Source organism: Filicampus tigris, chromosome 13, assembly GCF_054856515.1.
Source record: "Filicampus tigris isolate MCC_2025a chromosome 13, RoL_Ftig_1.0, whole genome shotgun sequence".
NCBI classification, from domain to species: Eukaryota; Metazoa; Chordata; class Actinopteri; order Syngnathiformes; family Syngnathidae; genus Filicampus; species Filicampus tigris.
The window spans coordinates 23,315,992-23,342,578 of NC_141229.1; the positions used below are offsets into that span (position 1 = coordinate 23,315,992).

The 26,587-nt window shown below is 43.3% G+C and overlaps 1 protein-coding gene and 1 long non-coding RNA gene across 2 annotated transcripts in view; both read right to left on the reverse strand.

Moving 5' to 3' along the window:
* Positions 1–26,587, reverse strand: part of ccn6 (cellular communication network factor 6) — an 81,807-nt gene that overhangs the window by 19,160 nt on the left and 36,060 nt on the right. The window lies entirely within an intron of this gene.
* Positions 471–25,958, reverse strand: LOC147137977 (uncharacterized). The gene is made up of 3 exons (XR_015089418.1): positions 25,901–25,958; positions 1,163–1,243; positions 471–602 (listed from the first exon to the last, which is right to left on the reverse strand). It is a non-coding gene; the product is annotated as an uncharacterized LOC147137977 (long non-coding RNA).

Genomic DNA, 26,587 nt, shown 5'->3' on the forward strand with positions numbered 1-26,587 from the left:
CTTCCTCTTCACTTTTAATTGTCCCTTTTCACCTTGGAATATGGCACAGTTACGTTGAAAATTCCCCGTTTCGCATTTTTTCAAATCAAACCGTACGCTCCTCTGAGTGCTCAGGGAGATAAAATGTATACACAATTTCTGGGTGAGACGTGTACTTTCAGGTGGCAAGTCAGTCTGCTTTGTGGCTTACCACAAACAAAACAGTAATTTCTTTTGGTCAAATCGATTTGTTATTGATTTTTTGTCCTTAGTCCTCACATGCTTGATACTTGATGAGTCTTTGTTAGACACTTCTGAATCTGACATTTCTGCAGTAATAACATCTGTGGGCTCGGCAGAAAGGTGCAAACATTTTGAAGTGCCAGCTTCATTTGGAATATATGTGTCCAAACTGTTAGATGGGTTGTTCATGCATAATGTTGATATTACTTCCCTCAGTCGCACTTTCGGCTGATGAGGATCCAAAGACATGCTTGAATCTGAATCGCTATTTGAATCTGGGACATATTCGCTTCCAGAGCTCTGGTCCTCATCAGGGTCGAATATTTCATCCTCAGTTGTCTACTGTCTGTAGCAACGTAGATGCCAGACTCTTGAACAAACTGAAACAGAGTTACAAAATGTTGGCTCAATCTAACAGTGTCAGTTACAGTTAAAATTACTTCTTCAAACTATTTGCTTCTCTAGGTCAATCTGTGCTATATTTTATATGGCATAAGAAGGGTTACCAGTAATTAAATAGTTACATCATGTGCACCATGTGCAGAGGCAATGGTCCTGTGGCAATTTTCATCATGGCTCTCTGTTTGGTTTCTGGCTATATTGGGTAAATTTGGACTCTTATTTTCCATACACAATGTATTCAAGACATAATTTACATCTGCATATGAACCCAGTCCATGACTCGAAAGTTATATTTCCAGAGCATCGAGTACACTTGTCAAAGGCTGTTTGTTAGTTGTTTAGTGCTAAAGAAGGTGTTAAGTAGAGTCCTGGGGAGGGGGCACGGGGAATCTCTTTAGTTTGTGTTGGTAAAACATTTAAAAAGCATGTGGGATTGCTCACAAAAAAAGAAACTTAGATGAACAAATTTACACAAAGTAATTGTTGAACTTTAACTGTTGTTGGACACTAAATAATACTTAGAGCTAAAGAAATGTACCTTTTCAGAACTGGACTTTGGTTCTAGAACTGGACTCTGTTCACTCTGGGTCAAGGATGAGTCCATTATCTCTGTCGTGCACTGAAATAGAGAACAATACACACAGGAGCAATCAGACTCTAGGGAAATGATTTGATTAAAAATTGCAGTAGGTGAGTGTGACTGAAATTTCGACACTACAGCAAATGCTTTCAGCGCCAAAGTCAGTGTATGCTAGTGTCAGTGTACACCATATACTCAGATAGACAAACACACACAAGTGAGTGTGACTGAAATTTCGTCAGCGAATGCTTTCAGGGCGAAAATCAGTGAATGTCAGTGTATGTCACATAAACAGACTGTCACACACACACACACATGCAAACCTATGGATGTGGGTGTGATATAATATCTAAAAATGCTATCACAAAATATGTCAGTACAATACACAATGAATCCAGGTGATCACACACACTCAAGAGTCTCTATTCAAAATATTATCAACTCTCCGATTATAGGAGCCCTGAAGAGTCTAAATTAAATAAAAACATTTTGAAATAAATACTATTTTGATAAATAAAAGACAAATATATTATATGGCCATTAAATTGTAAAATCATGTAATATTATCAAATATTATTATTATTATTAGTCGTAGTAGTAGTAGTAGTAGTAGTAGTATTAAGACCCGAGCAGCGAAAGCTGCAAGGACCCTATTGTTTTCGTAGAGATTCTGATTATTGTTATTATTATTAGGGCCCGAGCAGCGAAAGCTGCAAGCACCCTATTGTTTTCTTAGAAATTCTTCTTCGTATTATTATTATTATTATTATTATTATTATTATATTATTAGGGCCCAAGCAGCGAAAGCTGCAAGGTTCTGCGTTTCATGTACATCTGTGAAAACTGGGAGGCATATGTAACAGCCCATGATCTTAAAAAATGTGTTTTCGAGTCATGTACGAAATTAACAGGAAGCCCGCCATTTTGCCTTTATTTTGAAATTCTGCACTTGGCCTTTTTTAGGTAATTTTTTAACAAACTCCTCCTAGAGATCTTATCCGATCGTTTTCAAACTTTCGGTGTTTCATCTAAACATGTTTAAAATGAAAAGTTATTGAAAGCTTTTTATTTCATTGCACGCTGATGCCACGGCGTTGCACTGTTCATAAAGAAAAAGCTGCAGTTCCTGAGGGTCTAAACCTGTGCGAAAAATTGTGAAACTTTGCAAACACATTAGACCTGGCATAAAAATAAATACTGTAGAGATTTCTTGTGCTTGTTTAAAAAAATGTCTTATTAGGGCCCAGGCAGCGAAAGCTGCAAGGACCCTATTGTTTTCGTAGAAATTCTTCTGATTATTATTATTATTAGTAGTAGTAGTAGTTAGTATTAGTATTATTAGTATTATTATTCTCCGTAACGACTCGAATTTTTGAGGGACTAAACGTGAACGAAAACTCACCAAACTTTGCACACACATTGGGCCTGGCAAAAAATTTGATATTTTGAAGTCGCAGTACTCGAATACACAAAAACGAGGTCTGCAGGACCCCCAAGAACCCCTCGATATTTTCATCAAAGGAAAGTACTGGTGAGTTTGACCTACGGTTACGAAACCTGGGAGGCACGTGTAGCACCCTCAGACCTACAAAAATTCTTTGGTCCCCATGCCCGAACATGTACAGGGGTCTACAGGGACCCCAAGAACCCCTCGATTTTGTTATCAAAGGAAAGTCCTGGTAAGTTTGACCTACGGCTATGAAAACTGGGAGGCATGTGAAGCATCCCCAGATGTACAAAATGTCTTTGATACCCATGCCCGAGCATGTACAAGAAGTGAGTTATGAGGATTCTCAAGTGGAACGTTAGCCCATTTGTGAACATTTACAGGGCTCATACATTTGCCCCCAAGTCCGAGATGGTTCACCCGATTGACATCAAATTTGGTTTGTACACATATTTAAGGAAGCATTCACGGTTCTACATTTTACCTAGGTCTGTGAAAATTTGGAGACATCTGTAACAGCCCAAGACCTATGAAAATTATCTTATAGCCATAGGCTACATTTTACAGTAAATTCGCCATTCTTACTTAATTTTAGAATAGGCCGACATTTATGCCCTTTTTGTAGAGGTCATATTTTAACAAACTCCTAGAGATTTTATCTGATCTTCTACAAACTTTAGGTGTTTAGCCTAAACATGCTAAAGATGAAAAGTTATTGCAAGTTTTTTATTACGTTGCACGCTGTTGCCGTGGTGATGGAGAAGGGTCCGGCTGCGGCCGGGGCATTCCTATAAGGATACAAGTATGCCCACTGGACGTTCCTCTACGCGTTTTGTCGACCAATGAAAAGGATCCAGTTACAGCCGGGGTGTTCCCAACACGACAGAGTGAGGGACGCGCAGTGGGTCATTGCGGCTTCACAACGTCCTATTCATTATTTAAATCAAACATTTAAAAAAAAAAAAAGACATTCTCTTGCTCAGAAATGCAATGTTATCCAATTCACACGTAGTTGACTGTACACAAACCACGTTCCAAATTAAAAGTTTGGAGTGTGCTGATAGAAATTATTTAGTGAGTACACCAGGGGGCTGTCAATGCTAAAGTAACCTACTATCTGTAGTAGAAACAGCGGCAGGATGGGGAGCAGAAAAACAGTGTATGGAACCAAGACGAATGTTGCGGCCATGTTCAATAAAAGCTACAGCAACCCACAAATATTTTCTATGTTTTATTAAAAACATAACAGGGAGGACATGCATAAGTATTATTAAGCCTGGGTCCAAATGACAACATGCCTCCTGTGCATACACACTAAACATTTTGCTTTTCTGAAACGCTTTGGGCATCATATGGTGAAGCTAAAATGCTATATAAGTTCACTCTATTACTAACTCTCAACACGTGAACTGTATCTAAAAAACGTAGGCGTTTTGGAAACTTAATATTGGAGAACAGGCATCTTCCTGCCAGAGTGACGTCGGCATTGAGGTGAGGGGGCGTTCCCGTTCTCAGAATGGGGCGTTTCTGTCAAACTCGGGAACACCCATTTGTGGCTGCAGCTGGACCATATTGTGGTGATGAGCCATTTGCAAAGACAAATTATGCTGTTTTTGACAATCTTCACCTAGGTGAAAACTCATGCACCTTTGGACATACATCAGACCAGGCATAAACACAGACAATTTTAACGCTTATCGTCCTATATGTGCAAGTACCCCGACTTGCAAGTACCCCAATTTGGCCAGGGTTGCGAGGGCCCGTTATAGCTGCTCGCAGCTCTAGTTATTATTATTATTATTATTATTATTATTATTATTATTATTATTAGGGCCTGAGCAGCGAAAGCTGCAAGCACCCTATTGTTTTCGTAGAAGTTATTATTATTATTATTAGTAGTAGTAGTAGTAGTAGTTAGTATTAGTATTATTAGTATTATTATTCTCCGTAACGACTCGAATTTTTGAGGCACTGAATGTGAACAAAAACTCACCAAACTTTGCACACACATCGGGCCTGGCGAAAAATTTGATATATTGAAGTCGCAATACTCGAATACTCAAAAACGGGGTCTGCAGGACCCCCAAGAACCCCTCGATATTTTCATCAAAGCAAAGTCCCGGTAAGTTTGACCTACGGCTACGAAACTTGGGAGGCACGTGTAGCACCCTCAGACCTACAAAAAGTATTTGGTCCCCATGCCCGGACATGTACAGAGGACTACAGGGACCCCAAGAACCCCTCAAATTTGTTATCAAAGGAAAGTCCTGGTAAGTTTACCTACGGCTATGAAAACTGGGAGGCATGTGTAGCACCCCCAGACGTACAAGTCTTCGATACCCATGCCCGAACATGTGCTGGAAGTGAGTGATGAGGATTCTCAAGTAGAACATTAGCCCATTTGTGAACATGTACAGGGGTCATACATTTGCCCCCACGTCCGAGATGATTCACCCGATTGACTTCAAATTTGAGTTGTACCATCTCATCACATGGGACAACAATAGGGGAAAATGTTTTACGTTTTCAAAATACTATATGACAGGGGCTGAGCATCGAACAGTGCATTTCATATTTCCTGCTTAACGAAGGATTCTAGGTTGTACGTTTTACCTACATCTATGAAAATTTGCTGGTATATCTAACAGCCTAAAACCTACAAAAATGTCTTTAATAGCCATGTGCTAAACCTTACAGGAAGTCAACCATTTTGAATTTCTTTTGGAATTGTTGCAACTTTTTGTGACTTTCACAGTGGTCATATTTTAACGAACTCCTCCTAGAGCATTTATCCGATCGTCTTCAAACTTTGCATGCTTCATCTTAATATGTTTAAGATGAAATGTTATTGAAATCTTTTTATTTCGTTGTCCAGGAAGTGAGTAAAGAGTATTTGAAAGTACAACTTTGTACCATTTGTGCACATTTACAGGGGTCATACATTTGCCCCCAAGTCCAAGATGGTTCACCCGATTGACTTCAAATTTGGGTTGTACCATCTCATCAGGTTGGACAATAATAAGGGAAAATCTTTTATGTTTTTGAAACACTATATGAGAGGGGATGAGCATCAAACCTTGTGTTTAATAATTCCTTTTTAACGAAGGAACCATTTTGAATTTACGTTGGAATTGTCGCAACTTTTTGTGACTTTCATAGTGGTCATATTTCAACAAACTCCTCCTACAGCATTTATCCAATTGTCTTCAAACTTTGTATGCTTCATCTAAAGATGTTTAAGATGAAAAACTTTAATTTCATTGTACGATGTTGTAGTGGCGATGTGCTGTATATCATCAAAACTGATGCTGTTTTGGAGGGTCTAAACCTTGGCAAAAACTCATGAAACTTTGCACACACATCAGACCTTCCAGGAAAATGGAAAGGAAAAAAAAATGAGAGATTTCTGTGCTTTTCTTCCCTAAAAAATTTTGACAACGCCACCAACTAATTGTTTACCAAGAGTTTCCGGTTCCACGACAGCTGTAACAACTTGTAAGGCATATGTAACAGACCAATATTTTAAACAATGTTTTTTAGTCATGTGCAAAATTAACACGAAGTCCTGCTTTTTGACTTTATTTGAAAATTTTCGCCAATTTTTGCCTTTTATAGAGGTCATATTTGAACTTACTCCTCCAAGAGAATTTATTTGATTGTTTCCAAACTTCCTGTGGTTCGTCTACATATGTTTATGATGAAAATGTATTGAAAGCTTTTAATTTCATCGCATGCTGTTGCCACGGCGATGCAATGTTTATGAAAAAAAATGATGCCGTTTTTGAGTGTCTAAACCTGTGCGAAAACTCATGAAAATTTTGCACACACATTAGACATGGCATAAAAATAAAAAATGTAGATTTCATGTGCTTGTTTAAAAAAATGTCTATAGATCCCCCTGCACATATTTAAGGAAGCATTCACGATTCTACATTTTACCTAGGTCTGTGACAATTTGGAGACATCTGTAACAGCCCAAGACCTACAAAAAAGTATCTTATGGACAGAGGCTAAATCTTACAGGAAGTCCGCCATATTTACTTAATTTTGGACTAGGCCGACAATTTGGGCCTTTTTGTAGAGGTCGTATTTTAACAAACTCCTAGAGATTTTATCCGATCTTCTACAAACTTTAGGTGTTTCGCCTAAACATGCTAAAGATGAAAAGTCGTTGCACCTTTTTTATTACGTTGCACGCAGTTGCCGTGGAGATCAGCCATTTGCAATGAAATATTACGCTGTTTTTCACGGTTTAAAAACATAGGCGAAAAGTCATGCACCTTTGGACAAACATCAGGCCAGGCATAAACACCTAGGTTTTTTAATCTTATCGTCCTAAGTGCAAGTACCCCAATTTGCAAGTAACCAAACTTGCAAGTACCCCATTTGGCCAGGGTTGCGAGGGCCCGTTATAGTTGCTCGCAGCTCTAGTTATTATTATTATTATAATTAATTTTTTTTTTTTCTATTTTCTCTGCGTTCGATCGCATTTTTGACCCCCTTAACATGCACAAAAACATACCAAACTTTGCAGTCTCATTGGGCCCGTTAAAAAATGTGATATTTTAAAGTCGCCGTAAGCGAATGCGCACGAAATGGCTCTGTAGCGCCACCTACAGTACGAAAACAAAATAGAATTCCAGCCCGTTTGACCTAGGCCTATGAAAATTGGCAGGCACGTGTAGCTCCCCAAGACGTACAAAAAGTCCGCTACAGCCATAATCTAACATGTATAGGAAGTGAGCTATGAATTTTTGAATGTCCAATTTTTGACCGATTTTGGACATTTACAGGGTGCATACTTTTGCACCCATGTCCAAGAGGATTATTCCAATTGACTTCAACCTTCGGATATATCATCTTAAGACCTGGGGATACAACTGGGAAATTTTTTTTGAGTTTTCGATAAATTATATGACGGGGGCGGGGCATCAAATTTGGCGTAATTTTTTTCCTTCGCCATACAGGAGAAAAACCTTAATAACTCCCTGCACAAGCTCCAAAAAATCCCAAACTTCAACTGTACGAAAAGAGTCGCGACCTGAAGACATCTATATGATAATATTCTGATATACATATAGCGCCACCTAGTGGTGACAAAAATGGTCATTTTTTTACATTTCTATTTACTGCACGGAGCGCGTTGAACGAATCCGACTAAAAATTTGTCAGAAAAGCCTCAAGACATTGATCTTCTTCTACGCCGAATATTGTGACTTTTCGGTGAAGGGCGTGGCCTTGACGGTGCCGCAAAATCTGATTATTCAATGTGACAATAAATACAGTTTTAACTTGACTCAAATCATCCAAACCTCTCGAAATTTTTCATATTAGATGATAGCCAAAGGCTGGCCTGGCAAAATTATCAATATTTTTTTTTTTTTTGTGCAATTTGTAAAAAATGGCTCACTAGCGCCCCCTAGAATTTTTTTAAAATTCAGCCCCGGTTCTACTTTTTATCTAGATTGACGAAAATTTGGTGGTATATGTAACAGTTCAAGTCCTACAAAAAAGTCTCTTGGAGCCATATGCTAAACCAAACAGGAAGTCAACCATTTTGAATTACGTTTAAGGTATGAAATTGCTCTGATTACAATAGCTGCTGGAACTTCACCCACTTGATAATTTCTTCTAAAGAACTACTGATATTTGATGAAAGTTGAATCCTGAAGACATCTCCGAACTTATTTTTCATCGTAGTTGTAACGCCACCTACTGGCGAAAGGAAGTACATGTTTTATTCTTTGATCTTTTTCTCCTTGCCAGTTAACCAGGTCGACCTCAGAATTGCTCGGAAGACTCTGTAGACCAGGGGTGGCAAAGTCAAATGGACGGAGGGCCAAATAAAACATTTTGTGACAAGCCGAGGGCCGGACTGATTGAATGTTCATTGAAATTTTTTAAAATGTCCAGATTGGATTGGGTCTTTTACACTTGCTGATGATGTCACTATTCATATTTCTGAAATATATTTCTTTGCCTCTATGTTTGTCACCCCCCTGGCTGTTGTGTTTTTATCTACGGAGTTACTAAATAATAAAAAATTAAATAAAGTACATTACTGCTACTTTTGCGAGGCAGCTCGTGCGTTTTCTGGTTGACTCGGGCTGAAAAATTGTGTGTAGCCTACTGTACATAATGTGAAGTAAAACGGAGAGAATCATATGATTGGTATGATGTCTCCAGCTGACTTTATTTTAGAGTGGCAAGGTATGATTGTGGGTGCTCCTGTCAGAAAACACAGGTCCGTATTCCACTTGACACGTCTATTTAGTGTGGTCTGCAACAACACAGACAAAGAATAACCTAGCAACATCATCCAATGCATATCCATTAGTTAACAATATGCCTAAACATTACAATTCACTGTATTAAGCCATTAAACAGCCAAACAATACATACAATACACATTCACACGTTTCATCACTAGAATAGTTGGCATACTAACCGAAATAACTAACTAGTGTTCATCAATGTGACATCACTCACGAGAACATATCTAGGCTATTATGTTCAGCAGTTACCTGACACGAACCTAAATGATTAAACTCACCTTTTAACATTTACACACAACAAACGTGGTGAAACACAGGAAATCTGCAACTCCTGAGTTTTCTGGCACGAACATACTAGCTGGCTTTGTCGAAGGAGGAAAAAAGAAAAGGAACTACGTCTTTCGCTATCAACACTTAGCGCTCGACGAGCGTCCAAATACTGCTCACAGTGTGGGACATTTCAGCACTACATCGAAACTCAATGAATTTATCAAATGCCAACAATTACTAATAATTAAACAACGTGAGATTTCTAACATGAAGTATTTCTTAATAAAGTGTGTTTTATTCCAAATAACTTTTCACCACAATCCGATTCTGCAATGAAATATATTACAGAAATATCCATCCATCCATCCATTATCTGTACCGCTTCTCCTCACAAGGGTCGCGGGGCGTGCTGGAGCCTATCCCAGCTGTCTTTGGGCAGTAGGCGGGGGACACCCTGAATTAGTTGCCAGCCAATCGCAGGGCACACAGAGACAAAGATCCGCACTCACAATCACACCTAGGGCCAATTTTAGAGTATCCAATCAACTTACCCTGCATGTTTTTGGAATGTGGGAGGAAACCGGAGTGCCCGGAGAAAACCCGCGCAGGCACGGGGAGAACATGCAAACTCCACACAGGGAGGGATCGAACCCACGACCTCTGAACTGTGAGGCGGACGTGCTAACCAGTCGACCACCGTGCCGCCCCTATTACAGAAATAGTGTAGTCGAATTTGTGTCTTGCCAAGTTATGTTGTTTCCGAGGTTAAGAAATGTACCGTGCGAGAGTAGCGGAGGACGAACAGGAGACCGGTTGCTCTTTTTTGACTGAACGGGTGTCGTACTGTATTGGTGTCGGCTGCGGCCCACAGCAGATGGTTGGACTAATAAAAACGTGATAATTAAACTACTTCTGTGTTCTTGGAAGGCGCTACAATATATTTTAAAGCGTGATGTCATCGGCAGGCGCGAAGGACCCGGTCACATCTGCTACCCACACCGGCTTGTTGCGGGCCGGATCTAAGAATAAAGCAATATCATCCCAGGGGACGTAGAAAACCTTCTTGCGGGCCGGATGTGGCCCGCGGGCCTTGACTTTGACATATGTGCTGTAGACTTTCCTGATGTTAAAATACGATATTTGTGATTTTTCGTTAAAAGCTGTCGCCATGGCTATGGGCATTTCGCAAATAAAACTACGCCGATTTTGACGGTCTAAACATGGATGAAATCTCACGAAACTTTGCATACACATCAAGCCTGGTGAAATCATCTTTTTTTTTTGTTTTATGTCGCAAATGTTGAAAAAATTGCTCGCTAGCGCCCCCTAGAATTTTTTTTTAAAATCAGCCCCGGTTGTATGTTTCACCTATATCTACAAAAATTTGGTGGTAAATCTAACAGGTCAAGACCTACAAAAAAGTCTCTTGGAGCCAAGTGCTAAACCTAACAGGAAGTCCGCCATTTTTAATTTACTTTACAATTCGGCATCACATTGACTTTAAAAGCAGCTGTAATGTGATCCACATGATAATATCGTGTCAAAATTTCACATTTTCGATGAGAGTCGAAAGCTGAAGACATCTACGAACTAACTTTTCATCATAGTGGGCGTAAATGAAGTACATGTTTTATTCTTTCATGTTTTTCTCCTGGCAGGTTAGCCAGATCTGCCTCATATTTGCTCGAAAGAGTGTTTACGTCTTCATGATGTTAAAACACAAAGTTTGAGATTTATCGCAAAAAGCTGTTTCCATAGTGACGCCCAGTTTGCCAATAAAACAATACTGATTTTGAGAATGTAAACATGCACGAAAACTCACAAAGCTTTGCACACATAGAAGGCCTGGTAAATTAATCAATAATTAATTATTCAATTGTGTAATCTTTCAAAGATGGCTCGCTACCGCCCCCAATAAAATGTTTAAAAAATGGCCTCGGTTGCACGCTTCACCAACATGTACGAAAATTTGCAAGTATATAAAACAGAAAGAGACCTACAAAAAAGCCTCTTGGTGCCAAATAATAAACCTAAGAGTCTGCCATTTTGAATTTACTTTAAAGATTGGACTCACCTTGACTACAAAAGCTGCTGTAATTTCCACGTGATAATTGCGATAATTCAATTCCGACGTGCGAGCATCCCAACGTGCCAGTACCCAAACGTTGCCAGGGCTGCGAGGGCCCTTTATAGCTGCTTGCAGCTCTCTTCGCCTTCACACATATGTTATTTTACACCATTCAACTTGAATATTATTCTATTTTATTCCCTGTACTTTTTGGGATTAAGATAAGACAAGATAAGAATGCTTTTATTGATCCCTAAGTGGGGAAATTTTCAGTGTTACAGCAGCAAAGATATAGGTCACACAGGGACGGCGGCATAATGTAGCCATTAATGACATTGACGGCAAACATTCAGGATCAAACCTATGTAAATATACGCAGTAACATGTATATACACACCTACATACATCTACATAAAAAGTATGAGGAACACTCATTTTGGCCTGTACATAGTACAGAGGAAAAATACTCTAAGTAAGTGACAGTGCTGCAGTGCTGTAGTGAAATGTAAGGAACAGCATTGGATAAAAATAAAACTAGACTAACAGTAGTGTGGAATGTTGAGTATTGCACGGTATTACAGTCGTGGGGATTATTGTGTATTGCACGATATGAGCTCAGGTGCAGGACTGCACAATTGCACTAATGTCCGCCAGTTTGTAGAGACTACACAATGTTCTTGTTAAAGAGTCTGACAGCAGCAGGCAAGAAGGAACAGCGGAATCTCTCCTTTGCACAGCGAGAGTGTAACAGTCTGTCAATGAAGGTGCTGTGGAGTGCTGTTAGGGTGCCCTGGAGGGGGTGGTCCGGGTTGTCCAGCATTGATGACAGCTTGGCCAACATCCTCCTGTCCCCCACAGAGTCCACAGAGTCCAGGGAGCAGCCCAGGACAGAGCCCTCCTGACCAGTTTGTCCAGCCGCTTCTTGTCCCGGGCCGAGACGCCGCCTGCCCAGGTGACCACTCCCTGGAAGATGACCGATGCAACCACCGAGTCATAAAAGTTCCTGAGGAGTGTCCCCTGAACCGCAAAAGACCTCAGTCTCCTGAGTAGGAAGAGTCTGCTCTGACTCTTCCTATAGAGGGCGTCTGTGTTGTCGCTCCAGTCCAGTTTATTGTTCAGATGAACACCCAGGTACTTGTAAATTGAGACTCTCTCAACATCTGTTCCCCGGATATTCACTGGTGCAGATGAAGAGTGATGGCGCCTACCGAAATCCACCACCATTTCTTTGGATTTCTCCGCATTGATCAGGAGGCGGTTCTGCTGGCACCAGTCCACAAAACCCTGAGTAAGTTCTTTGTACTCCCGATCATCTCCGCCTGTGATGAGGCCGACAATAGTCGTCAGAGAACCTCTGCAGGTGACAGGTAGGGGTGTTGTAGTTGAAGTCCGAGGTGTAGAGGGTGAACAGGAAGGGAGCCAAGACCGTTCCCTGTAGGGCCCCCGTGCTACAGAGGAGCACGTCAGACACACAGTCCTGTGTCCTCACATACTGTGGCCGGTTTGTGAGGTAGTCCTGGATCCATGTGGTGAGGTGGTGGGCCACCCCCGCCCGCTCCAGCTTGTCTCCCAGTAGGGTGGGCTGGATGGTGTTGAAAGCACTGGAGAAATCAAAGAACATGATCCTCACAGTGCTCCCTGCCTTCTCCAGGTGGGAGAGTGAAGTGTGGAGGAGGTAGATGATGGCATCATCCACACTAATGCCAGGCTGATATGCGAACTGGAGTGAGTCCATTGAGGAGCTCACCAGGGGGCGCAGGTGGACAAGGACCAGTCTCTCCAGGGTCTTCATCAGGTGAGACGTCAGCGCCACTGGTCTGAAGCTGTTGAGCTCCTTCGGGTGGGGGGTCTTTGGCACCGGGACCAGGCAGGATGTTTTCCATAGCTGGGGGACCCTGCCCAGCTTCAGGCTCAGGTTGAACATGTGCTGGACAATTCCACACAGCTGGTCTGCGCAGGATTTGAGGAGCTGGGGGCTGATTCCATCTGGACCCGCTGCCTTCCTTCTTCAGCTGGTTCCTCACCTGAGATGTTGTGAAGGCCAAGGCTGGGCAGGAGGGAGTGGTGGCTGTCTGGTGTAGCTGGGAGCTGGAAACTGGAGAAAAGGGGGGAGCGGGTGACACACCCAGCAGGAGGAGTAGGTGGAGGCTGCAGCAGGAGAGACTGAGTGGGGGCAGGCATCTGATCGAACCTATTGAAAAATTGGTTCAGCTCATTTGCCCACTGCAGGTCCCCCCCAGTCTGGGTCTTGGGTTGTCCGTGGCCTGAGATGGTCTTCAGGCCCCTCCAGACTCCCCTGGCATTATTCTGCAGCAGCTGCTCCTCCATCCTCTTCCTGTAGGACCTTTTCCCCTCTCTGATCCTCCTCCTCAGCTGGCGCTGCACAGTCTTCCGCTCCTCTATGTTGCCTGACGCAAAAGCCCTCCTCTTCTCCTTCAGGAGAGCTTTTATGTCTGGTGTGATCCAGGGTTTGTTGTTGGAGAAACACCTTACTGTCCTGGTGGGTATGGTGTTCTCCATGCAGAAATTTATATAGTCTGTGATAGTGTCCGTTAGACTACTAATGTCTTCCCCGTGAGCATCGCTGAATACTTCCCACACAGTTGTGCTGAAGCAGTTCTTTAAGGCCTCCTCGGCCTCTCCAGACCATCTCTGAACCGTGCGGGTCACAGCTGGCTGCCTGCTGACCAGAGGTTTGTACACAGACTGGAGAGCCACCAGGTTGTGATCAGCTTTGCCCAGCGGGGGGAGGGTCAGTGATGTGTATGCCTCCTTGGTGTTGGCATAGAAAAGGTCCAGTGTTTTATTGTCTCTGGTGTGGCAGGTGACATACTGTGTGAATGAAGGCAGAGAGGAGGAAGGGGAGGCATGATTGAAGTCACCAGAGATGAGTATCAGGGCATTTGGGTGCCGTGTTTGTAGCCTGCTCACTGCTGCAGTCAAGACATCACAGGCTGTGTCGCCGCTAGCACCTGGTGGGACATAGACGGTCACCGCGATCACATGACTAAACTCTCGCGGGATGTAGAATGGCCTCATGCCAACAGCTAGCAACTCCATATCCCTGCTGCAAAGCTGCTCCTTAATCGTGATGTGCCCAGGATTACACCATCTATCGTTCACAAACACAGCCAGCCCTCCTCCTTTCCTCTTTCCACTCTCCAGCGTCCTGTCCGCACGTATGATTTGGAAGCCGTCCAATTCTGCGACCGCGTTCGGCGTTAGCGCTGTTAGCCACGACTCCGTGAATAGCATCAGGCTAGCCTCCCGGAAGTCCCTCTCATGCCGGGTAAGTGCCGCTAGCTCGTCCATCTTGTTGGGGAGCGATCTAACATTCCCCATGATAACAGACGGGAGGACGGGATGGTATCGTCTCCTCCTTTCCCGGCGTTTAACCCCCGCACGAGATCCCCGTGTCTTCCTCCTCAGCTCACGGGGGATATCGGGTCTCGCCCCGGGAGCCGGCGCAGGGTTAGCACGGAGTGCTAACAGCTGATTCCAGCTGTAAACAATGGGGCACGGCTTCCACATTTTTCAACCGATTCTCGCCATTCCAACTTCAACACAATCCAAAAAATTGATTCTTTTTTTTTCGCCGAGAAAATTTACGATTCCCCCCAAATTCCCCGTTTTTCACCCCAAAAATCCCATTCATTTCCAATTCAACATTTCCCATTTCCAACATTCCTATTTCAAATTCACAAGATTCAACTCATTCAACTCACATTGGTAAAGCTATTCAACACACTCACAATTCCTTTTTCCCCAAAATTCAACTTATTCACCCTTAAAAAAAACACAAAATTCCACCATTCATTCCCATTGCCATATTCAACAATTCACATTTACATCATTCCAATTTGAAATTCACAACATTCATCTCACTCAACTCATATAGGTCAAGCTTTTCAACACACCCAAAATTCCTATTTCCCACACATTCAACTCAGTCACCCTTAAAAAACCCACACAAATTCAACTATTCACCATTCATTTCCATTGGCAGAATTAACTTTTCGCACTTACACCATTCCAATTTCCACAAATTCAAGTCATTCAAATCATTCAGCTCACATTCAGCTTTTCAACACTCTTTCCACACATTCAACTCATTCACACTTAAAAAACCCCCACAGAAATTCCACTACTAACCATTCATTTCCATTGGAACATTCAACTTTTCACATTTACACATTCCCAATTTCCACTAATTCAACTAATTCAACCCACATTCAGCTTTTCAACACCCACAAATTCCTACTTCCCACACATTCAACTCATTCACCCTTAAAAATCCCACAAAAATTCAACAATTCACAATTCATTTCCATTGGCACATTCAACTTTTCACAGTTACACCATTCCAATTTCCACAAATTCAAGTCATTCAACTCATTCAGCTCACATTCAGCTTTTCAACACCCCCAAAATTCCTACTTCCCACATATTCAACTCATTCACCCTTAAAAAAAACACAAAATTCCACTATTAACAATTAATTTCCATTATAACATTCGACTTTTCACATTTACACCTTCCCAGAGTTTCCACAAATTCAAGTCATTCAACTCATATTCAGCTCACATTAAGCTTATCAACACTCCCAAAATTCCTACTTTCCACACATTCAACTCATTCACACTTAAAAAACCCCCACAAAAATTCAACAATTCACACCATTGATTTCCATTGGAACGTTCAACTTTTTACATTTACACTTTCCCAATTTCCACTAATTCAAGTCATTAAACTCATTCAACTCACATTCAGCTTTTCAACACCCCCAAAATTCGCACTCCCCACACATAAAACTTATTCACACCTAAAAAACCCACAAAAATTCAACTATCCATCCATCCATCCATTATCTCCCGCTTATCCGAAGTCGGGTCGCGGAGGCAGCAGCTTCAGCAGGGAAGCCCAGACTTCCCTCTCCCCAGCAACATCCTCCAGCTCTTTCGGAAGGATCCCAAGGCGTTCCCAGGCAAGCCGGGAGACATAGTCTCTCCAGCGTGTTCTGGGTCGTCCTCGGGGTCTCCTGCCGGTAGGACATGCCCGGAACACCTCACCAGGGAGGCGTCCAGGAGGCATCCTAATCAGATGCCCGAGCCACCTCAACTGGCTCCTCTCGACGCGGAGGAGCAGCGGCTTGACTCGGAGTCCCTCCCGGATGGCCGAACTTCTCACCCTATCTCTAAGGGAGAGCCCGGACACCCTGCGAAGGAAACCCATTTCGGCCGCTTGTATCCGAGATCTTGTTCTTTCGGTCATGACCCACAGCTCATGACCATAGGTGAGAGTAGGAACGTAGATCGACCGGTAAATTGAGAGCTTCGCCTTTCGGCTAAGCTCCTTCTTCACCACGACAGACCGATACAGGGTCCGCATCACAGCAGACGCTGCACCGATCCGCCTGTCGATCTCCCGTTCCATCTTACCCTCACTCGTTAACAAGACCCCAAGATACTTGAACTCCTCCACTTGGGGCAGAATCCCATCCCCGACCTGGAGAGGGCACGCCACCCTTTTCCGACTGAGGACCATGGTCTCAGATTTGGAGGTGCTGATCTTCATTCCGACCGTTTCACACTCGGCTGCGAACCACTCCAGCGAGAGTTGGAGATCGCGGCTTGAAGAAGCCAACAGTGCCACATCATCTGCAAAAAGCAGAGATGCAATACTGAGGCCACCAAACCGGACCCCCTCGACACCTCGGCTACGCCTAGAAATTCTGTCCATAAAGGTTGTGAACAGAATCGGTGACAAAGGGCAGCCTTGGCGGAGTCCAACCCCCACAGGAAACGAATCCAACTTACTGCCGGCAATTCAGACCAAACTCTGGCATCGGTGGTACAGGGACCGGACAGCCCTTATCAGGGGGCTCGGTACCCCGTACTCCCGAAGCACCCCCCACAGAACTCCCCGAGGGACACGGTCGAACGCCTTCTCCAAGTCCACAAAACACATGTAGACCGGTTGGGCAAACTCCCATGCACCCTCGAGGACCCTGCTGAGGGTGTAGAGCTGGTCCACTGTTCCACGGCCAGGACGAAAACCACATTGCTCCTCCTGAATCCGGGATTGGACCTTCCAACGGACCCTCCTCTCCAGCACCCCTGAATAGACCTTGCCGGGGAGGCTGAGGAGTGTGATCCCTCTGTAATTGGAGCACACCCTCCGGTCCCCCTTCTTAAAAAGGGGGACCACCACCCCGGTCTGCCAATCCAGAGGCACTGTCCCCGATGTCCACGCGATGTTGAAGAGACGTGTCAACCATGACAGCCCCTCAACATCCAGAGTCTTTATGAACTCCGGGCAGATCTCATCCACCCCCGGGGCTTTGCCACCGAGGAGCTTTTTGACTACCTTGGTTACTTCAACCCCAGAGATAGGAGAGCCCACCTCAGAGTCTCCAGGCTCTGCTTCCTCAGTGGAAGGCATGTCGGTGGAATTGAGGAGGTCTTCGAAGTACTCTCCCCACCGACCCACAACGTCCCGAGTTGAGGTCAGCAGCACCCCATCTCCACTATAAACAGTGTTAATGGTGCACTGCTTCCCCCTCCTGAGATGTTGGATGGTGGACCAGAATTTCCTCGAAGCCATCCGGAAGTCATTTTCCATGGCCTCCCCGAACTCCTCCCACACCCGGGTTTTTGCCTCAGCAACCGCCAGAGCTGCATTCCGCTTGGCCAGCCGGTACCCGCCAGCTGCCTCCGGGGTCCCGCAGGCCAAAAAGGCCCGATAGGACTCCTTCTTCAGCTGGACAGCATCCCTTACCGCTGGTGTCCACCAGCGGGTTCGGGGATTGCCGCCACGACAGGCACCGACCACCTTGCGGCCACAGCTCCGATCGGCCGCCTCAATAACGGAGGCACGAAACATGGTCCACTCGGACTCGATGTCCCCCGCCTCCCCCGGGACGTGGGAAAAGTTCTGCCGGAGGTGGGAGTTGAAACTCCTTCTGACAGGGGATTCTGCCAGACGTTCCCAGCAAACCCTCACAATACGTTTGGGTCTGCCAGGTCGGACCGGCATCTTCCCCCACCATCGGAGCCAACTCACCACCAGATGGTGATCAGTTGACAGCTCCGCCCCTCTCTTCACCCGAGTGTCCAAAACATGCGGCCGCAAGTCCGATGATACGACTACAAAGTCGATCATCGAACTGCGGCCTAGGGTATCCTGGTGCCAAGTGCACATATGGACGCCCTTATGCTTGAACATGGTGTTCGTTATGGACAATTCGTGATGAGCACAGAAGTCCAGTAACCGAACACCGCTCGGGTTCAGATCGGGGGGGCCGTTCCTCCCAATCACACCTCTCCAGGTCTCACTGTCATTGCCCACGTGAGCATTGAAGTCCCCCAGCAGAACGATGGAGTCCCCAGGTGGAGCGCCCTCCAGCACACCCTCCAAGGACTCCAAAAAGGGTGGGTACTCTGTGCTGCCGTTTGGTGCATAAGCACAAACAACAGTCAGGACCCGTCCCCCCACCCTCAGGCGGAGGGAGGCTACCCTCTCATCCACCGGGGTAAACCCCAATGTACAGGCGCCAAGCCGGGGGTCAATAAGTATGCCCACACCTGCTCGGCGCCTCTCACCCTGGGCAACTCCAGAGTGGAAGAGTGTCCAACCCCTCTCGAGAGGACTGGGACCAGAACCCAAGCTGTGCGTGGAGGTGAGCCCGACTTTATCTAATCGGAACCTCTCAGCCTCACACACCAGCTCAGGCTCCTTCCCTGCCAGAGAGGTGACATTCCATGTCCCAAGAGCTAGTTTTTGCTGCCGGGGATCGGACCGCCAAGGTCCCTGTCTTCTGCCGCCGCCCAGCTCACACGGCACCCGACCCCTTTGGCCCCTCCCACCAGTGGTGATCCCATGGGAAGGGGGACCCACGTGTCCTTTTCGGGCTGAGCCCGGCCGGGCCCAAAAAAACTTGTCACGAAAACATCCAATTTGCCGACTGCCACGGGAACAAGTGCACATTTTTACCAAGGTTCATGCTGCTTTTGGGAAGGACTGCGGCTTTTGGGCGAGCTTAACAGCAGCAAAGTGGTGTTACCGAAGACTAGTTTGAACCCGCGACTCGTCTTTCGCATTTATTGATTGACGTGAATGGCAAGATTAAAAAAAAAAAAAAAAAAAAAAAAAGTAGAAAATTCAACTATTCTCTTTTCATTTCCTTGGGAGATTTACCTTTTCGCATTTACACCATTCCAATTTCCACAAATTCAAGTCATTCAACTCATTCAACTCACATTCAGCTTTTCAACACAACCAAAATTCCTACTTACCACACATTCAACTCATTCACACTTAAAAAACCCACAAAAATTCACCATTCATTTCCAATGGACCGGTGTTATTGCCCCGAGGTCTCCCCAGTGTGGCGGCCATCTGGGACAGGGACATTAGCTTGACTGGGGATACTCACCCCGAGGTCTCCCCAGTGTGGCGGCCGGGAAAGAGACATTAGCTAGACTGGGGATACTCACTGCGAGGTCTCCCCAGTGTGTCGGCCATCTTGGACAGGGACATTAGCTAGACTGGGGATACTCACCTCGAGGTCTCCCCAGTGCGGCGGCCATCTTGGAAAGGAACATTAGCTAGACTGGGGATACTCACCCCGAGGTCTCCACAGTGCGGCGGCCATCTTGGAAAGGAACATTAGCTAGACTGGGGATACTCACCCCGAGGTCTCCACAGTGGGGCGGCCATCTTGGGCAGGGACATTAGCTAGAATGAGGATACTCCGAGGTCTCCCCAGTGCGGCGGCCATCTTGGGCATGTTGTTCAAAAGTATTGAGACACCGAGAGTTTTCATCCCCAGGCGTCCCGAATGAAGCGGCCATGTTGTTCAAAACTATTGGGACACAGAATTTTTATGCCCAGGTGTCCCTAATGAAGCGTCCATGTTGTTCAAAAGTATTGGGACAACCAGAATTTTCATCCCCAGGTGTCCCTAATGAAGCGGCCATGTTGTTCAAATGTATTGGGACACCCAGAATTTTCACCCCCAGGTGTCCCTAATGAAGCGGCCATGTTGTTCAAAACTATTGGGACACAGAATTTTTATGCCCAGGTGTCCCTAATGAAGCGTCCATGTTGTTCAAAAGTATTGGGACACCCAGAATTTTCATCCCCAGATGTCCCTAATGAAGCGGCCATGTTGTTCAAAAGTATCGGGACACCCAGAATTTTCATGCCCATGTGTCCCTAATGAAGCGTCCATGTTGTTCAAAAGTATTGGGACACCCAGAATTTTCATCCCCAGGTGCCCCTAATGAAGCGGCCATGTTGTTCAAAAGTATTGGGACACCCAGAATTTTCATCCCTAGGTGTCCCTAATGAAGCGGCCATGTTGTTCAAAAGTATCGGGACACCCAGAATTTTCATGCCCATGTGTCCCTAATGAAACAGTCATGTTGTTCAAAAGTATTGGGACACCCAGAATTTTCATCCCTAGGTGTCCCTAATGAAGCGGCCATGTTGTTCAAAAGTATCGGGACACCCAGAATTTTCATGCCCATGTGTCCCTAATGAAACAGTCATGTTGTTCAAATGTATTGGGACACCCAGAATTTTCACCCCCAGGTGTCCCTAATGAAGCGGCCATGTTGTTCAGAACTATTGGGACACAGAATTTTTATGCCCAGGTGCCCCTAATGAAGCGGCCATGTTGTTCAAAAGTATTGGGACACCCAGAATTTTCATCCCCAGGCGTCCCTAATGAAGCGGCCATGTTGTTCAAAACTATTGGGACACAGAATTTTTATGCCCAGGTGTCCCTAATGAAGCGTCCATGTTGTTCAAAAGTATTGGGACAACCAGAATTTTCATCCCCAGGTGTCCCTAATGAAGCGGCCATGTTGTTCAAATGTATTGGGACACCCAGAATTTTCACCCCCAGGTGTCCCTAATGAAGCGGCCATGTTGTTCAAAACTATTGGGACACAGAATTTTTATGCCCAGGTGTCCCTAATGAAGCGTCCATGTTGTTCAAAAGTATTGGGACACCCAGAATTTTCATCCCCAGGTGTCCCTAATGAAGCGGCCATGTTGTTCAAAAGTATCGGGACACCCAGAATTTTCATGCCCATGTGTCCCTAATGAAGCGTCCATGTTGTTCAAAAGTATTGGGACACCCAGAATTTTCATCCCCAGGTGCCCCTAATGAAGCGGCCATGTTGTTCAAAAGTATTGGGACACCCAGAATTTTCATCCCTAGGTGTCCCTAATGAAGCGGCCATGTTGTTCAAAAGTATTGGGACACCCAGAATTTTCATGCCCATATGTCCCTAATGAAACAGTCATGTTGTTCAAAAGTATTGGGACACCCAGAATTTTCATCCCTAGGTGTCCCTAATGAAGCGGCCATGTTGTTCAAAAGTATCGGGACACCCAGAATTTTCATGCCCATGTGTCCCTAATGAAACAGTCATGTTGTTCAAAAAAATTGGGACACCCCGTTTTCTCATCCCCAGGTTCCTTCCTCCCCGTGATTCCTTGTTTCCTTCCTTCCTTGCTTCTTAGTGTCCTTTCTTCCTCATTTCTTCACCTCATCCTATCCATCTTACTATTTTGTATTCTTTGTTTTCTTTCTTTCTTATTTTCCTTGCTATCTTGGTTCCTTGCTTCCTCCCTTCCTTGGATTCCATCATTCTTTGTTTTCCTTCTTTTTTCCCTGACGTCCTTCTTTCATTGTTTCCTTACTTCCTATTTTCTTGTTTCCCTTCTGATTTTTGTTCACGGTCATTCAATTTCATTCAACTTCATTCCAACGCATTCCACCGTTTCCATTCAGCTTTCTTCGCTTTCACATGCAATTTCTCCAGAAATTGCATTCTCTAGTTATTATTATTCTATTTTACTCCTTGCACTTTTTGGGCGTTCTTCTACTTCCACAATTTTCAAGCGATTCCCCCCGTTCCAACTTCAATGTATTCCAAAAATTCACAGCAACATGGGGTCCTTTTTTCTTCATTCAAAAAAATTACGGTTTACCCCAAATTTCCCGTTTTTCATCCCAAAAAAAACCATTCATTTCCAATGGCATATTCAACATTTCCCATTTCCACCATTGCAATTTAAAATTCACAACATTCATCTCATTCAACTCATATTGGTCAAGCTTTTCCACACACCCCAAATTCCTATTTCCAACACATTCAACGTACGTTTCACCTAGATCTACGAAAATTTGGTATATATGTAACAGGTAGAAACCTACAAAATAGCCTCTTAATGCCACGTGCAAAACCTCACAGGAAGTCCGCCAATTTGAATTTTCTTTCATATTGCGACTCAATTTCAGCCTTTTGTAGAGGTCATATTTGATCACAATTGCTTTTAATCTGATGTCGAGCATTTTCAAAAAATTCCAATTCAAAGTGCGAGCACCCCAACGTGCCAGTACCCCAACATTGCCAGGGCTGCGAGGGCCCTTTATAGCTGCTTGCAGCTCTAGCTCATGGTTATTATTCTATGCTAAAAAGGTCATTGTGTTTAAAATAATTTCGATCCAGTCAACATATGTTTACCTGTATTTTATGAGAACGAAGTCAATAGCCGCAATGTATTATGGGTAGCAGTCGCCATGTTCAGTCAGAGAGACGTGCTGTAGAAAGCCTCATTGTAATTATCCTCACTACTCCTCCTGTGTTCTATTCCTTTTTCAAACACCTTCGAAAGTAATGTCTATAAGTCTTTAGAGATGTGTTTTGGAGATCATTTTTCTAAGTGTTGGCCCTGCAACTTGCTAGATCAGAGCACCTTGTATTTGCAGAGCAATGTTGCAAAATTAGTGCTATAATGATCTAATTAGCATATGAAAAGATCGCGAAAATGCCTCGTTTACATTGTAACAGCTCAGGCTTCTATTTATGTCTGTTCTTTGGCAGTAGTCATTTTGTGGTGCATTTATTTGTTTAGCAGCTAACGCATGTTTTATTTTTGTTCATTCTCAGTTTCACTCAACATTTTAATCAATCTGATGACACAGCTGTTCACTGTAAGCCGTCAAGACGACCGTAGTAAAGAAGCAAGACGCTCTATTTAGGATGTAGTAAGGCATGTAATCCACCAATTTATCTGCCTCGACTAATTTACCGTATTTTTCGGACCGTAATTTTTTTCCTAGATTTTGAGCCCTGCGGCTTATAGTCCGGTGCGGCTATTCTGTGGATTTTTCTTCCACCGCTCGGGGTGCTCTAACCGGAATGACAGTACAATTCAATACAATACATTTCCCATTGACTGGATGTGACTGCAGGTGGAGGAGTTCAACAGGAGAGGGCGCCATGCACTAGGTTATTGCATTAGGTGCTGTAATGCTTTGATTTTATGTTTTCCTATAGGTCCGTGAAGTGCACATGAATGCGATTGGCTGATGTTACGTCTGTTCTGTTGTTTCGATGTGAAATGTTGTTGTTGATTTTGCACGCCGTGTGTTAGATTGGCTGACTGGCAGATGTTTCATTTCTGGGTTTTTTTTTTGTTTGTTTTTTCAGGAGAATGTGTCTAGAAGTGTACTCTGAGTTTAAGCACTTTTTTTTCTTGTAAAAACAATCAAGTCAAGTGCTGTTCCAGTTTTGTTATATTATTTACTAAGATCATTTGTCCTATTTCCAGTCATCAAGTCAAATTTAACCAAACCTGAGTGAGTATTTCATTCTTTTAAGAAAATAGTTCTAAATATTACAGCTTGAAAAATGACAATATTGCATCTAGTTTAAAAATACTAATTTCAAGACCACTGTGTTTGATTTGGGCTTAGTATTATCTTCTTATTTTTCAAAATCTTGTCAAGTAAAATGTTCTTGTTCTGTTGGCAGATAATTTAGCTGATTTTAAGTATAATTTTTCTTAGTTTAATATATTTTTTCTTAAAATTTCCAGTGGATTTTTGCAGTGTAAATCACTGTGCTGATTCAGAGTAATGCAGGATCAACAATAACCAAGTTCATGTTTGGTCATTTAAAAAACAACAGCTTACCAAGTATTGATATACTGCATGTAGTTTGATTCTGATCAAGAGATAGGTGACAAGTGTGTGACTGTATGACTTGTACTGTATTGCAGTGAGGTGAAATGTCACTTTAAACCATATACTCACATGCAAGTGAGTGAATGTTACTGACATTTCTCCATATACTTCATCTGATTCACCGCGTTCGAATTTCAAATTATTTGAGACATTCATGCCATCGGAATTTCCAATTTTTTTTCCCCCTAACATTTACGGTTCCCCCAAAATTCAACTTTTTTCACACCCAAAAACCCCATTAATTTCCAAAGGCACATTCAACACTTCCCCATCTGCTGCGCTGGTCGATTCCCCTCATTCCACAAATTTTCGGAGAGGTCATTCAACTTCATTCAACTCACATTACACATCACACACAATTCTTACTTCCCCATAATTCAAATTATACAACCTTGAAAAAACAATAAAAAATTTCACCATTCATTCCCAATGGCACATTCAACACTTGACATTTAAACCACTCCAATTTCAAATTCACAACATTCAGCTCATTCAACTCACATGACCCACAATTCCTACTTCCCAAAAATTCAAATTATTCAACCTTTAAACGCATAAAAAAAAAATTCCCAATGCCATATTCACAACCTTCAGCTCATTTAACTCACATTACAATTTTGGAGGCTGCATGGCTCAGTGTTGTTTACCAACCAGGAGGTTGTGGGATTGAACCCACCGATTCCCTCCTTGTTTCAATTTGTTTCCTGACTTCCTTCTTTTATTGTTAACTCACATTCGACATCACCCAGAATTCCTACTACCCCAAAATTCAAATTATTAAACCTTAAAAAAAAAACATTAAAAAATTCACCATTCATTCCCAATGGCACATTCAACAAGCCACAACAATTCACCACACCTGGAATACTCATCCCCAGGTGGTCCTAATTAAGCACCATTCAACATTCAGCTCTTCAGATCTTGCTTCCCTTTAGCATTTATTATATCATTCAAGGTCATTGAACTTCATTCCACTTCATTACACTTTATTCAACTTTATTCAGTATCATTCAACTTTATTCAGCATCATTCGACTTTATTCCACTTCATTCAACTTCATTCAGTATCATTCAACTTTATTCAGTATCATTCAACTTCATTCCAATGCATTCCGCAGTTTCTTTTCAGCTTCCTTTGCCTTCACACGCAGTTTCTCCAGAAATTGCATTCTCTAGTTTTGAGACCTATTATTGTGTAGATTTCAAAACTCAGTACTCTGTGGTGCAATACAGTGCAAATTTTATTGATGAGATGATGAATATTTAATATACTACGGGCAATGTTTTTTTTTTCTTTTTTTTAAATCAATACGATGCTGGTTAGTGTGACCTGCTTCGTGAGCATGGGGGGCACAAGAGCCCTTTAAAAAAACGCAGCTTTGACGATCGCGATTTCAATCCCAAAACGATAAATCGATCCGCCCTACAAACACACACACTCAAGAGTCTCCATTCAAAATATTTTCAAGCCTTTGATAAGTTTCTCTGTACACCAAAATATTACTGATGACTTGACACAGAACCCTGGAAACAATTGTTGAACTTTAACTGTAGTTGGACACTAAATGATACTTAGAGCTAAAGAAACTTACCTTTTCAGAACTGGTCTTTGGTTCTAAAACTGCACTCTGTTCACTCTGGGTCAAGGTCATTGAGGAGTCTATTATCTCTGTCATGCACTGAAATATAGAACCATATACAGGTGCAATCAGACTCCAGGGAAATGATTGATTAAAAATTGCAGTAGATCAGTGTTACTGAAATTTCTACAGCGAATGCTTTCAGGGCCAAAGTCAGTGTATGCCAGTTTCAGTGTATGCATACACACAGATGGACACACACACACACACATACATGCAAACCTATGGATGTGATTTAAAAGATTAAAATGCTATCGTGAAATATGCCAGTACAATATACAATGAATCCAGGTGCTCAGACACATAGGGCTCAACGATTTTATGAATAAATTGTATTGCGATTTTGAAATACAGAACAATACATACTGGTGCAATCAGACTCCAAGAACATGATTGCTTGATTAGAAATTGTCGATAGTATTTAACTCTCAGAGTTAAAAATGGCGTTGAAATCCATTGAACAAGCACATATACCTGTTCAAGGTCATCATTCTCTGAAGGTTGGTGAGAAATCTCTGCATCAGGCTGCTGTAGAGAGACAGGACAGAAACATCAAACAGACAGATGACCATACCTTCATAAAGACTTCACAGTGCATCACAGTGATGTTCAGAGTAACGCAGGATCAACAATAACTGA